The sequence below is a fragment of the Melozone crissalis genome, unplaced genomic scaffold (assembly GCF_028551555.1).
Source record: "Melozone crissalis strain CALT ecotype California unplaced genomic scaffold, PUWL_Pcris_2 ptg000032l_1, whole genome shotgun sequence".
Classification (NCBI taxonomy): domain Eukaryota; kingdom Metazoa; phylum Chordata; class Aves; order Passeriformes; family Passerellidae; genus Melozone; species Melozone crissalis.
This window is the reverse complement of record NW_026535810.1, coordinates 3,132,337-3,146,527: the sequence shown is the minus strand read 5'-3', so window position 1 is coordinate 3,146,527 and position 14,191 is coordinate 3,132,337. Positions and strand designations below refer to the sequence as shown.

Sequence of the window (14,191 nt, the reverse complement as noted above, 5' to 3'; positions counted from 1 at the left end):
CTGGGGCATTAGGTGGGATATTTTGCTTTGAAGATGAGTCTGTTGGAAAATTACTGTCCTCATGCAGTGACTGTGGGCCTGGGGCAGCACAGGAGCACTATAAAAGGAGTTCCATCTCCTCACTGTCTCATCCACTCCTCTCCAGTCTCCTTGGGAACAAGGTAGGTCTGAAGCTCTTTATTCTTCTTTTATTCATTCTCATCATTGTGCTTCCATGAGATTTTTCAGCACAAAGTTGTCTCTGTGTCCTGTACCTGATTCTGAGGTTGCTCTCTATGGGACAGGGGAAGATGCAAAAGGGGGGACATGGAGAGAGGTTGGAGCTCAGTTAGGTGTCTCCTGTGGTTTGGGCTAGGAAGGGATCTCGCAGAGCTCAGTTGTGTTTTGCAGGTCTCTTTAGGGCTTTGGAGAACTGTGGAAACCCAGGGCACCAGGAATACTTTTCTGTCTGCTGTGGCATGTCCTTGTCCCCAGGGAAGCACTGACTTTGACCCTCATTCATGGAGAAAACTAAACTTCAGGATAGACTAGGATCCACAAAAGTGTGAGATAGATTATAGGGAGTAGTGTAGGTGTATCCCTTGGTGAGAAATTGAGATTTTGGGATTTTTAGTGTGTTGTGGATGGAAGCAAGACGGCACAGAGTGTCATCCTAGGTTTCTTCTTCATGGTTCTTCTTCCTCCTTCTTCATGGGTTTGGGCGGCATTTTGTAATTGGGCAGAAAAGTCCACACTGGGATCAGTTATTGGATTAAAAGGGAAAATAATCCAGGTGTCTGCCACTCTTGCACCAGTGTTGGGGCAGGAACAGGTGAGAGGCAGGATGGTAGAAAAGGCAAAGAAGGCTTTATTCAAAAGAACCGCTCGGTTTATATAGAGTGGTACAATAGATTCTATTCTATTGACTAACTAACAGAAACATCTTTCTCACCCACTGTCCTTGAGAGGAACAGAAAAATAAAGTAGAAAAACACCACCTGCAATTTGTTTATAGTCACCAAGTTATCACATCTTTCCAGCTCCCTAAAACTTCTCACAAGCAGCTGTGAGAAATGCTTGCCGTTTCTCTCTCTCTGTCCCATGGCATCTACAGGTGTCAGTTCTTAACTGGATAGTTTAGTCTTAAAAGACCTTGTAACCAGAGATTGTTGGCCATTTTGTGCCTTCTAATGAAAAGCTGCCCAACTCACAGTAGTGAGATTGTTTTACTAATAAGAAATAATAAATATTTGAGGCCGAACATGAATTACTTCCCCAAGTGCGTTCAGTCCAGAGTCAGAAAAATGGATGACTGGTACCCTCACAGAGAAGGAGAAGCCTGTGGGCCTCCCTATGATCCTTCCAGCACCTTGTGTGAGCTGTATTCTCTCCTTTGTGGTGGTGTTACAGGCTTGTAATCACTTGTGCTTTTCTACTCCCTTCCCTCTCTCCCAGGTGCACGTGCAGCCCCAAGCCATGTCCTGCTACCCCCGGTGCCAGCCCTGCCAGCCCTGTGGGCCCACCCCGCTGGGCAGCAGCTGCAATGAGCCCTGTGTCAGGCAGTGCCAGGACTCCACCGTGTTCATCCAGCCCTCGCCCGTGGTGGTGACCCTGCCCGGGCCCATCCTCAGCTCCTTCCCCCAGAACACCGCCGTGGGATCCTCCAGCTCTGCTGCTGTTGGCAGCATCCTCAGCTCTCAGGGAGTGCCCATCAGCTCTGGGGGCTCTGGCCTCTCTGGCCTGGGCAGTGGCATCTGTGGCAGGAGGTGCTTCCCCTGCTAAAGGTGCTGTTGATGATTCCAGGGTGTGAACCTAAGGACTCAGCAGGATGGTTTTTCACTGGGGATGGAGCTTGTTGCTTCTAGAGGGCCTGAACAAGCCCAGCAGCCCTTGCAGAAGGACTCTTGGCAAGCACAGCCCAGCCCTGCCTCTGTCCCCTGCCACTCTCTCCTTTCCCTCCTGTGTCCTTGTTCCGTTGTGCTCCCTGGGGCTGTGAGCCCCACTCAGCCATCCTGGGGAGCACCTGCTGGCTCTGCTCCCTCTGTAGGGCAGGCAGATGGACATTCTAGGGTTCTCAGAACCTTCTAGGGTTCTCAGCCACCGCCATGGGGCACAATCTCTTATCTGTCCCTCGTGCTCACTACACCACGATCATAGCTTGAAATGATCTAATTTCTCTCTCTTGACTCATTAAAGTTATGCTGCATTTGAGCCATTGCTTCTGTGTCATTTTTTCCTGCAGATGCTCTCCCAAGATGACCAGGGAAAGAGATGTTGCTCAGTCTTTGTTCTGGGAGGTGTTTGGGGATGGCTTTGAAGTGACTGGTAACACAGGCTTGCAGCAAGTTTCCTTAGTCAGACACTGGATTAATTTCTGCTTTCTAAATCTTGCAAAACTTGCAGGATGATGACATTCCAGATGCCAAAGGGATTTTATTGCTAATGGCATCCACAGCTTTAATCTTTGTGGATGGAAAGTTCACTTGGAGCACCACTCTTTCTCTAGTGCACCAGGATAACTTGGTCCATATCTGCCAATCCTTTCTATGCCATGAAATTTATTTCTTTGTCACTACCCACAAAACCTGCATGCCAGAACCCCTTTACTTACGATTAAATGCTCCACCTGGAAACAATCCCTCCTTTTTTTGTTGCGGGATAAAGACCTCTGCAAAAGCCAAAAAAGTTTTTGTCACTGAATTGTTGGACTTAGTGGAGAGTTTAACAGTTTCTTTCAGCCCTTGGAACAGAGCAGTGAGACCAGGTCAATGTTGGCAAGTATAATCTACAAGGATGTATGGTCTTGGGACATGGAGAGATAAAATTTCCACTACAGAATCTTTTCACTCCTTTGTCCATCCTCTGAAGAGTGGCTGCCATCAGAACAAGGTTCATTGACTGGATGTTTCTGTCTGTGGAGGTGAAATAGAAATTGCACCTGAAGCCCAGCTTCATAGAATCACTGAAAATCCTTGTGGTGTTGTGAGGTCCCCAGGATAACATGAGAGATGAGAATTTGACTCCATGTTTCTCAGAAGGCTGATCTATTCTATTCTATTCTATTCTATTCTATTCTATTCTGTAACTATACTAAAGAAAGAGAAAGGATACATCAGAAGACTAAACAAGAATGAATAATAAAAACCCGTGACTGACTCAGAGAGTCCGACACAGCTGGCTGTGATTGGCCATTAATTAAAAACAAATCACATGTTTGGATAAACAATCTCCAGATCACATTCCAGAGGAGCAAAACATGGAGAAGCTGAGGCTTCCCAGCTTCCCAGGAGAAGAAATCCTGATGAAGAGATTTTTCAGAAAATATCATGGTGACGTACCCTGAGCTGGAAGGTACCCACAAGGATCACCAAGTCCAAATCCTGGCCCTGCACAGACACCCCAGCCATCCCACCCTGTGCCTGAGAGCATTGTGCAAATGTTCCTTGAGCTCTGGCAGCCTTGGGACTGTGACCATTCCCTGGGGAGCCTGTTCAATATCTGACCACCCTCTAGGGGAAAGACTCTTTTCCTGATATCCAAACTAAATCTGCTGATGTGAAACAGAAGATCCACACCCACCTTTCTCTCTGGCAGCTGGGGAGAGACAAGGACCACACAGAGGCACAGGCTGGGATGCAGCAAAACTTTAATTAAGAAGAAAAGCAGGCCCTCTGAGTGGGCATCATAGTGCAGGGATGTAGGACATTTGGCCATGAGTCCCTTGGCCATGGTGCAGTCACACCTTGGATGGGGCTTAGCCAGTGATCACAGCCCACAGGAGGACATGAAAGCAGAGACAAAAAAAGAACAGGAGGGAAACAGGCAAGTTAGACAAAGGCCATGGTTTGAGAGGCCAGGCACAGCTCTTCCCAAATGCCATGGATCCTCAGTGCCTCTAAATGACCATACTCAGTCCATTTCCATCTTCTGGGTTCTGGGGGTTCCTTCTGTGGAGCAGCTTCAGCAGACCCTGTTCCAGCGGGGCCTGGTGATGCAGGAGAGGTCAAATCCCCTGGAGCTGATGGGCACTCCTTCAGATCTGAGGATGCTGCCAGCAGCAGCAGAGGAGGAGGACCCCACCACAGTGTTCTGTGGGAAGGAGCTGAGGATGGGGCCGGGCAGGGTCACCACAACAGGGGAGGGCTCAATGATGATGGTGGAGCTCTGGCACTGCCTGACACAGGGCTCATTGCAGCTGCTGCCCAGGGGAGTGGGGCCACAGGGCTGGAAACAGGGGTTGCAAGGCTGGAAACAAGGGTTGCAAGGCTGGTAACAGGGGCTGCAAGGCTGAAAACAGGGGTTGCAGGGCCAGTTGCAAGGGGTGCAGGGCTGGTAGCAAGGGGGGCAAGGCTGGCAGCTGGACATGGCTCTGAGTCTCAGCGCACCTGGGAGAGAAGAGACAAGATTTGGATGGTTAAGGAGCCACCTCTCCACCCACCACAAGGGAGCCAAGACACAGCCTGGCCTGGGAGATGCAGCCAGTGCAGGAAGGTGTTTTGATGAGATAACCCAAAACTCCACAACTTTGTGGAAGTTGTAAAGCTGGTATGTTTATTACAGCTGGACCCATGTGGAGATTGCTCTCCTTAAAAGACGTGTACTTCTGGGGACTTCAGGTCCCTTTTTATCCCCCTCTCAAATGCATATGCATACAATTTCACAATAGGTTCATACATATTCATTTTAACGAATTTCGCATGACATTTGCCACTAGTTCTTCTTTATCAGAAAGAATTCCTAGGTCAGGTTGACCCGCTCTCACAGCAGTCTCTCTGTCTCTCTTTATCACCCTCTGACTCCCCTCCCTTATCTCTGTCCTTCACTGAAGCAGTTTCTCTGAGCCTAGGCTTTACAGTCAGGCTACATAGCTATGTTTTCTAATCACAGACTCAAAGATGTACATTTCACCTAAATCAAAATGGTTTTCTACTCTGGAGAATTTCTACTCTGTCTCAGAGGACCACACTACTCTTTGCCTGCTCCCAACCACTGACAGGACAGACAGGCCCACAAAAGCACTTTGTTAGTCAACACATCAAGAGCTCCCCCAGCCCAGACACAGCCCTTCTCCACACCAAACCCTCTCTCCACCTCCCCTCCCCAAACAGGCAGCCGCAAGCCCAGCATAGGACAGAGCCTCCAACTCACTTGCTTCCAAAGGAGAAGAAGGGCAGTGGAGTGGATGGGAGTGTGAAAAGCTGGGACACCTTTTATACTGGTCCTACACTGCCCCAGGTCCAGAGGAAGTCTCTCTCTGGAGACAATAATTTTCTGAGAAGCTCATTTCAAGTGCAAAACACTCCAATTACTGATATGAGCTGTGTTTTGTTTTCCTGCGTGGCCGCATTTCCATTGCCTTCTTTGGCCATGCACGTTTCTCCCTGAAGGCTCCATTTTAGGGCTGATCATGGAAGCCCATGGGCCTGTGGGACAGAAGCTCAGAAGATGAGTCTGGAATGCCAGAGGCACTGCCTGCAGTCTGGGGACATTGGCCTGGGGCACTCCCATGGGCAGGAAGGGCCCTGCTGCTCCAAGTCCTGGAATGATTACTCAGATGCTGAAGGGTTACTGAACATGCTGATGGGCCACATCCCTTCCTCCCACCCTCCAAAATCTCTGAATCACACTGGCTATTGCCTTTGCTGTCCCAGCTGTGTCCCCTCCCTAGTTCTTGTGCTTCAACTAAGTGTCAGAAGCAGAAGAGGCCTTGATGTGGTAAAAGCACCACTGAAAAAAGAGCCTCCACTTGAGCAGCTGTGGGCTTGTGTGGCAAAGGAGACTCAGAGAAACCTCTAGAGAAACCTCTGGGAGAGGACATGATGAGGTTGTTTGTGTTTGTAGGGACTATCAGAGAGAGTCCATGGGGTGGATGTGTTCATGATGAGGTTCTTTGTGTTTGTAGGGGAATATCAGAGAGAGTCCATGGGGTGGATGAGGACATGATGAGGTTCTTTGTGTTTGTAGGGACTGTCAGAGAGAGTTCATGGAGTGGATGAGGCACAACAAGTGCACCAAGGACTTCTGGGGGCAGCATTAAAACGAAGAGAGACGAGAGCAGCAGTGCTGATGACCAGCCTGCAAAGGCAATGGCCAGTGTGAATCAGAGATTTTGGAGGGTGGGAGGAAGGGATGTGGCCCATCAGCGTGTTCAGTAACCCTTCAGCATATAAGCAAACATTCCAGGGCTTGGAGCAGCAGGGCCCTTCCTGCCCATGGGAGTGCCCCAGGCCAATGTCCCCAGACTGCAGGCAGTGCCTCTGGCACTCAGGACTCATCTTCTGGTGGCACAAATGAGCTTCTGTCCCACAGGTCCATGGGCTTCCATGATCAGCCCTAAAATGGAGCCTTCAGGGAGAAACGTGCATGGCCAAAGAAGGCAATGGAAATGCGGCCACGCAGGAAAACAAAACACAGCCCATCACATTAATTGGAGTGTTTTGCACTTGAAATGAGCTTCTCAGAAAATTATTGTTTCCAGAGAGACTTCCTCTGGACCTGGGGCAGTGCAGGACCAGTATAAAAGGTGTCCCAGCTTTTCACTCTCCCATCCACTCCACTGCCCTTCTTCTCCTTTGGAAGCAAGTGAGTTGGAGGCTCTGTCCTATGCTGGGCTTGAGGCTGCCTGTTTGGGGAGGGGAGGTGGAGAGAGGGTTTGGTGTGGAGAAGGGCTGTGTCTGGGCTGGGGGAGCTCTTGATGTGTTGACTAACAAAGTGCTTTTGTGGGCCTGTCTGTCCTTGTCCAGTGGTGGGGAGCAGGCAGAGTGTCATGTGGTCCTCCCTGCACAGGCCAGGCTGTGTCTTGGCTCCCTTGTGGTGGGTGGAGAGGTGTCTCCTCAACCATCCCCGTCTTGTCTCTTTCTTGTCTCCCAGGTGCACGTGTGACTCAGAGCCATGTCCTGCTACCAGCCCTGCCAGCTCTGTGGCCCCACTCCCCTGGGCAGCAGCTGCAATGAGCCCTGTGTCAGGCAGTGCCAGGACTCCACCATCGTCATTGAACCCTCCCCTGTGGTGGTCACCTTTCCTGGGCCCATCCTCAGCTCCTTCCCTCAGAACACCGTGGTGGGATCCTCCTCCTCTGCTGCTGCTGGCAGCATCCTCAGCTCTGAGGGAGTGCCCATCAATTCTGGGGGCTTTGACATCTCCTGCATTGCCAGGCCCCGCTGGAACAGGGTCTGCTGAATCTGCTGCCCCACAGAAGAACTCCCAGAACCCAGAAGATGGAAATGGACTGAGCGTGGAGATCCTGACCATTGCTTTCAGAGGCACTGAACATCCACCTGCACTGGAGATGGGGTGTATGGGCTCTCTGAAACCTTGACTAAATTGCTTGTTTCTCCCGCTCTTCTTCCTCTCTTTTTCTTCTCTGTGATCACTGGCTAAGCCACATCCAAGGTGTGAACTGCATTGTGACCAAGGGACAGAGTCTCCTTCATCCCTCTGGTGCTCTCTGCACTATGGTACCCACTCAGAGGGCTTCCTTTCCCTCTTCCAACTCATTAAAGTTTTGCTGCATCCCAGCCTGTGCCTCTGTGTGGTCCTTCCCTCTCCCTACGTTGTCTCCAGCTGCCAGAGAGAAAGGTGTTGCTCTGGGGTTATGTGTCAGGCACAGATGAGAGCCCTGGGTCTCCCTGGAGTCATGGAAGGGTGAGAGACTATGGCAGGATATTCTGCCATGTAATGTGGTCAAGCAACTTGGAGAATGCCTTATTTGCCAGGCTTATCAATCAGTAGTGGATTGAGGGCTCACCAAACCCCAATCAACATCCTTACATTGCTGCAATGACAGACACATGACTGAGAGTCAATCCCTCTGTACTATAGAAGTCCAGTCCAATTTTAGACAATAGGTTATTCTAACATTTTCCTGCTTGGATGTGTGTATGAACTTTCCTGCCTTGGAGTGGAAATGTCCCTTCAAGACTGCTCCTTTATGTCAAGTAAAAGAGATCTGCCCATGAGCAGTGGTATGCTGAGTTACACTATTATCTATTTCAATAGTTCTTTATTTTTGCTGGCTTTAATATAATTGTTTTAATATCATTGCTTTGAGATAGTACAGTATCCTATTCTACACAGTACTAATAGTTTTAGGTTTTACAATGTGTAGTAAATAATTCTGATTAGTATATTTTGTCTAATAATTTTTCATAATAATTTATTTTACATATACATATCCATTTTATATATATATATGTGTATATATATATATACACAATATATATGCATGTGTATATATTTTATATATATATATATATATATATATATACTCGTGTATATATATACACACAAGTATATATATGTATCTAAAATTTTCCCTTATTAATCCTGTGGGACAAAGTGACTTAAACCACTCCCAGTCTAGGGCTAAGATTGGATGCAGCCTAACTCAGACTCCTCTTTGAGGAGGAATTTAGAAAGCCAGGGTGTCCTCTATGCACCTCACAGCTCAGCAGGACTTCTCTAAAAAACTCTGTCTGAAGCTCCCTCTCCACCAGTGACAATTTGGTGCAGTTGGCAGGATGGCATATTTTGAGAAACAGACAACACAGAATATTTACAGAGGCACAGTATAGTCAAGAAAACGTGGGACATGGTAATAGAAAAGGAAAAACCCACTGCCATTTTGGTGAGACAAGTATGATCATGCCAAGCAAGGAAATCCAAGGCATTTAGTCTTTGTTTTACTTAACTAAAGCTTTGCAAATTAGAAGTCGAACACCTTGGAGAGAAAGCTGAAAAGGAATTGAATGCTAAAAGCAGATTGGCTGAAAACTTGAAGAACCAGCTGTATGACTTCTTCCAAATAGAAAGAGAATTAAATTTGCAAACTCCCTGTCTCATTGTAGAGCTGGAGAATGAGGAGTTTTCCAGCCTTGCTAATGGAGTGGAAGGCAGACTACATTCTATATGATCTCCCCATCCTTTATTCATTGTCAGAAAAGTTTGATGCAGTAAAGCCAAACTCCACACCACCTCACCCTAAACTTGCCAGTTTGTAAAAACTGAATTAATTTATGAGGTCGAGCCCTCTGTAACAACTAAAGATAAACCTTGTGCTGTGATGCAGTTGTATAAAGTGCAAAAACAATGTAGAAAGGATTCCAAAAAATCAAACTAGGCCAGCAGCTCTATCAGAACACACAGTCATGCTCAGCAGTGGGATGGTACACAGGGCTCTTTTAGATGGCCCATTTATGTAGGATGGCAAATATAATCCTTGTCTTTAGGTCCCAAGCACCCTGCAAATGACAGCCCATGAACATTCTGTCGAGCCCAGAGCACAGGATCCATTCACACAAATGGAAGAGAACAGGGGTTCCATCTCATCTGCTGCAGAATGGAGGTAAGGGGAGTAAAAAACATCCTGGTTTGAAAGATGTCTGCCAAGGAAGGCGGGAACCTCCCTTGGAATGGAAAATGTGACCCCCCTTCCCTCCAAATTATTGTAACTTTGAAATAATGGGGCTTTCAGGCAAAGGGTTGGGAAAAAGAATAACAGTCCACTGAGTAATGGCTTCATCCTCTGGGAGTTACAGAAGGAAAAGGGCCTGCAGACTCACCTTGTGTTTAAGGAGAAAAAGGAGAGTGAAGTGGATGAGACACCAAGGAGCTGCATTGGTTTTTATGCTGCCCCAGGCTCAGGAGGTTGCCCAAGTAGACAGAAAAATTTTTGACATGCTCTTCTGTAATGTAAGGCATCCCAGATGATACAGGCTGTGTTCCAAGTTCCTGGTGCCTTTCACCTTCCTTGTTTACACTATGATATTTCCCTCCTGGATGTTTGTTTTGAGGTTAAAGTGAGATTTCCTAAAATTTCTGGGACAGGAGCATGTAATTGTGGGCAGAACACTCACACCAATTGCTGGAAGAGCCCTCTACACACCAGGACCAGCGGTCTGGGGCAGTCCTGGGGTGATGTTTTCAACCACACTGACAAAAGGCCAAGCTCCTCTCAGCCCTGCAATCTTTGTCTGGACACCAAATGGATCCCAAAAGGACACAAAATGTCCTTTTCCCTCTCTCCCTCCCAGCACCTGATTGCAACTGGTTTTTCTCTTCCAGGAAGCTGAACTGCACTGCTGAGCTTCAATATTTTTCCTTCATTCACCAAACTTGGAAGAGATTCCCCAGGTTGTTTGGCTTCTTCCACTCTTCAGGCCATGACTGGGGATCCTCAGCCAATCCATCTTTGGGCCATGAGGTGCCTTGGTGTGCTCCAGCCCAGCCAGGGTTGTGCCTGTTGAACCCACAGTGGTCACACAAGGGCATTTTTGCTTGATGAATGCACTTAGGTGGATGATAAATTCCTTTGCATGCATGGCATGGATAAATTTGCATGCAATGCTGTGCAGATGAGCTCAAATGAGTTTGCACATTTCTGGCACTCATCACAACTGGATGTGATGGCCATCCCCACAGTCCGGCCCTGCAGGCTGGGCTGCCTCTTACATTCTCCATGTTAAAATGCTTCAAAGAGCACAAGGAGAAATGCCAAGAAATCCTGCCCAGCTTGAGCATGGAAGCCCTGAGTGGATCTGCTTCCAGTGCCTGTCCCATGGAGCCAAGAGCTTCAGCTGCACAGAGCAAGGAAGGCAGGGCAGATGGGGACCAGGGCCAACCAGGTCAAGGGGAGGAAGGCTGGAAGATGAGTTTTGGCAATAGAAAAAAGGCTACTGCTCCCCTGTGGACTTTAACTTCAGAGCAGGTGCTGTCACCTGCAAACTGGTGAGGACAAAAAGATAAAAATTCCCCAAAATGTGGGAATTTGCCAGAGGGACCTGTGCTTAAACAATTTTTCCTCCTTGAAAGAGAAAATACCTGTTGCATCTTCAGGAGACTCCCTCTATTAGGAAGCTTAAGCAGCAGTTTCCTAACCTGGCCTGATGTCTCGAGAGGTTTCTTGTTGAAGAGGAAGGCTGCTGAGCTTGCCCTGCCTTTGGAGCAACACCATTTGCTGCTCTTTGATGTGGGCTCCAGGGATAATGTCCAAAAGTGTTTCTGGAGTGACTACAGAGCTCTGGGATGAAGTAAGGGTGTGGGGGCCCAAACTGGAAAAGATTGAGTAGAAAATAACTCATCCTGTGTGTGAAAACCTGATTGCAGGCTTTGTGTTGCAGGCGGAGATTTGGTTTTGATTGCCAGGGAAATGTCTGTGATGAATGAGGGGTACAGAGCAAGGATGGGAAATATTTGACAAGGTCATGCAAATAATCTTTAAATCTCATAAGAAACCAACAACATCCTTTACCTACATCTTTATTCATCCACCCCCTTGACTGTTATAGGGGTATTGAATCTGTGCTGTTCACTGCAGTCCTGAGGAGATATTACACAGAAATGGATCCCCTTGGCATAGATGGGTCCATCTAGAGATCCCAAAGGAACAATTTTTTGTACAGTAGCATCAAACTCAGAGCTCTTGATGCCTGGGTTGCCTGCAATGATTTTAAAACCTGTGATCCCCCTAAAGGCATCACATGGCCCTGCCCGTAATGAAGTGTGGAATGTTTCTCACCACTCATTAAGAACTGGAGGGTAAATCCTTCCCATGTGGGTAATTAGGGAGCTTTTCTAGTTTTGTTACCTTGTTTGTTTTTGCTGGCACAGGAGATGGTAAACAGGAGGATTTTAATCAGCTCTTAAGACAGTGGCATTTCTTTCTATATTCTTTTGTCTGAGCCTTTGTTTCTGGTAAAATCAAGATATTCTGATGATGCAAATTTAGTGGATCAAGGCGCCTGTGTGGGAGATGCAGTATTTAGCTATGGTGAGAATCCTCCTAGTGGAATTTTCAGCCAGCTTAAACTCCACTTCTCCAGCTTGTATCTCCTCACTTTGGCTATAAAGATTATTCCAGAGGGCAGAAGGTTTTGGTAATGGAGCCATGTGGAGGGGTTGCCCATGGGGGTCACACACAGAGCGAAATGGGACTGGAGATGGTTTGGTTCTGGCAACTGAGAGCAGTGCTTGGGCAGCAGGTCTCATAGGAGCAGGTGAAGCCTTGGTTTTGGGACAGAGCAAGGTGAGCCAGTATCCCATCAGATGGACAAAGCCACTGTCTCTGCCTGGAGATCCAGGCAGGAGGAGCATGGGAGGAAGGTTTCATGCATCACAGAGACCTATGAACCTGAGCTGGTATTTGGAGCCCAGAAGAGCGTTCAGGAGTTCATTTTCTGCATCCAAGAGAACATGGATACTCAGGGAATGGTATTTGCACCATTGCCTGGAGCTAAAGGCCAAGGATTAACCATACATTTTGAAGTACAGCTGAAAACATTCCTAAATGTTGGCATTAGTAGTGAAGCCACAAGTCACTTGCACAGGGAAGATGGACACCTGGAACAAAACATTAGATCCTTTTGGAGGAGTTGGATTCACGTTGATGGAGACTCCACTGCACAGATTGAGTGTGTTACCAATCCTTCCTTGTGAATCCCCTCAGCCCTGCATGTCTGGGCAGCAGCTGGGCCCTGCTGAGTGCTGAGGGACTGTGTGAGGCTTGGATCTCATCTCCTTGTTCCCAGGTGTGCTGGCCATAGGCCCAAGGCCAGGAAATGCAGGAAGGAGAGGAAGAGATGAGTTGTGGGCTGTCCCAGGTGTTGTTGTTTCCCCATCCCCACTCCTATGGAGCCAAAGTCTCCATGATGGCCTTTGAATGCCAAGTAGCCAGGGATCTGCTTCATCAGCTCCAAGGGAAAAGGACACAAAATAAAATCCACTGCAGCAAGCATCAAACATTGCTTTCTCCATCTTTTTCCTGAGCAAACTGGAGGAGTTGCTGAACAACAGATGAACTCAGAGGCAGAGGCTTGAATGCAACACAATTTTAATAAGTTTAAAGAAGAAAAGGAGATGGCTCACAGAGAGCACCAGGAGCAGCCACTAAGATGGAGCTCCCATGTGGTGTTCTTTGCACTGCTCTGCAGACAAAGGAAGGATGGCAGGTCCACACTGGGAGTGTCCCACTCCTTGGGGTGTGAGGGACAGAAAAGGAGAGGAGAGTAGAACAAGGAAGCGACGGTCAAACATTCCAACTACAATGTCCAGAAGCTTTATCTCTGCCCAGAACAAGGTTCAGAGGTCTTGGACATTCTTGCCGAAGTATGTTGCCAGCAGCTTTAGCAGGGACGGCATCTGCTGCCACCATAGCAGTTGGTGATGCAGGAGATGTCAAAGCCCCCAGAGCTGATGGGCACTCCGCCACAGCTGAGGATGTTGCCAACAGCAGCAGAGGTGGAGGATCCCACGGCGGTGTTCTGTGGGAAGGAGCTGAGGATGGGCCCAGGCAGGGTCACCAGCACCGGGGAGGGTTCAATGACCACGTGGGAGCTCTGGCACTGCCTGACACAGCACTCATTGCAGCTGCTGGCCAGCGGGCAGGGGCCACAGGGCTGGCAGCAAGGGTCACAGGGCTTGCAGCAGGACATGGCTCAGGGTCACAGGTGCACCTAGGATGGAAGACAGGGAGAGGGACAAAGTGAGGACGCATGAGAAGCAGCACTGCACCCAAACACTCTGGAAGCATGACAGCTCCTGGCCCCCATTGCAGCTCAAAGCCCAGGAGCCACCTCAGCCAAGTCCCAGCCTCTCTCTGTCTCTTCACAAGACCTCCTCTCCCCTGTGCTCTCCCAGCACAAGCAGCTCCCAGCCCTGGGCTCTTGTAGCCCCTCTCAGTCGAGACCTCCAGCCAGGCAAGAGCTGCTCTTGAAGAAGCAGCAGCAGCAGGAGGAGAAGAGGTTTCCCACTCACCTGATTCCTGAAGAGGAGGAGGAGGTGAGAGAAGTGGATGCGAGAGCAGAGACTTGGGCTGCCTTTTATAGCAGTCCTGTTTTGCCTCAGGCCCAGAGGCTCCTTAGTGGAAGTAATAATTTTGCGACCAGCTCATGTCAAACATGCACCATCCCAGTTAATGGTAGGGGCTGTGTCCTGGTTTCCTGTGCTGCTGCCTTTTCATTTCCTGGTAATTTCGCTTGCTTTCCTATATGAAAGGCTACTTCTGTGAGTGCCGACAGGATAAACCCAAGGATTTCCGGGGCAGAAAGACGTCAGCACAGGCAGGAGTCTCTGATCAGGTGCCAACAGCATCCTTAGTGGGCAGGTGATGTTCTCTTGTGTAATTTCTGAATAGTTTTTTTGTGGCAAAATTGTCAGGAAAGGGGCTCTGGTCTTGTTCTTCTTGGTCACATGCCAAAGAAATCCAGCGTGAGGGGAC

General features: G+C 48.5%; 2 pseudogenes; one reads left to right on the top strand and one right to left on the bottom strand.

The window, feature by feature from the left end:
- Positions 1–33: 33 nt before the first annotated feature.
- LOC128940062 (feather keratin 1-like) lies at positions 34–1,761 on the top strand (annotated as a pseudogene).
- An 11,336-nt stretch (positions 1,762–13,097) lies between these two features.
- On the bottom strand, positions 13,098–13,873 carry LOC128940061 (feather keratin Cos1-2-like; annotated as a pseudogene).
- Between the last annotated feature and the right edge of the window lie 318 nt (positions 13,874–14,191).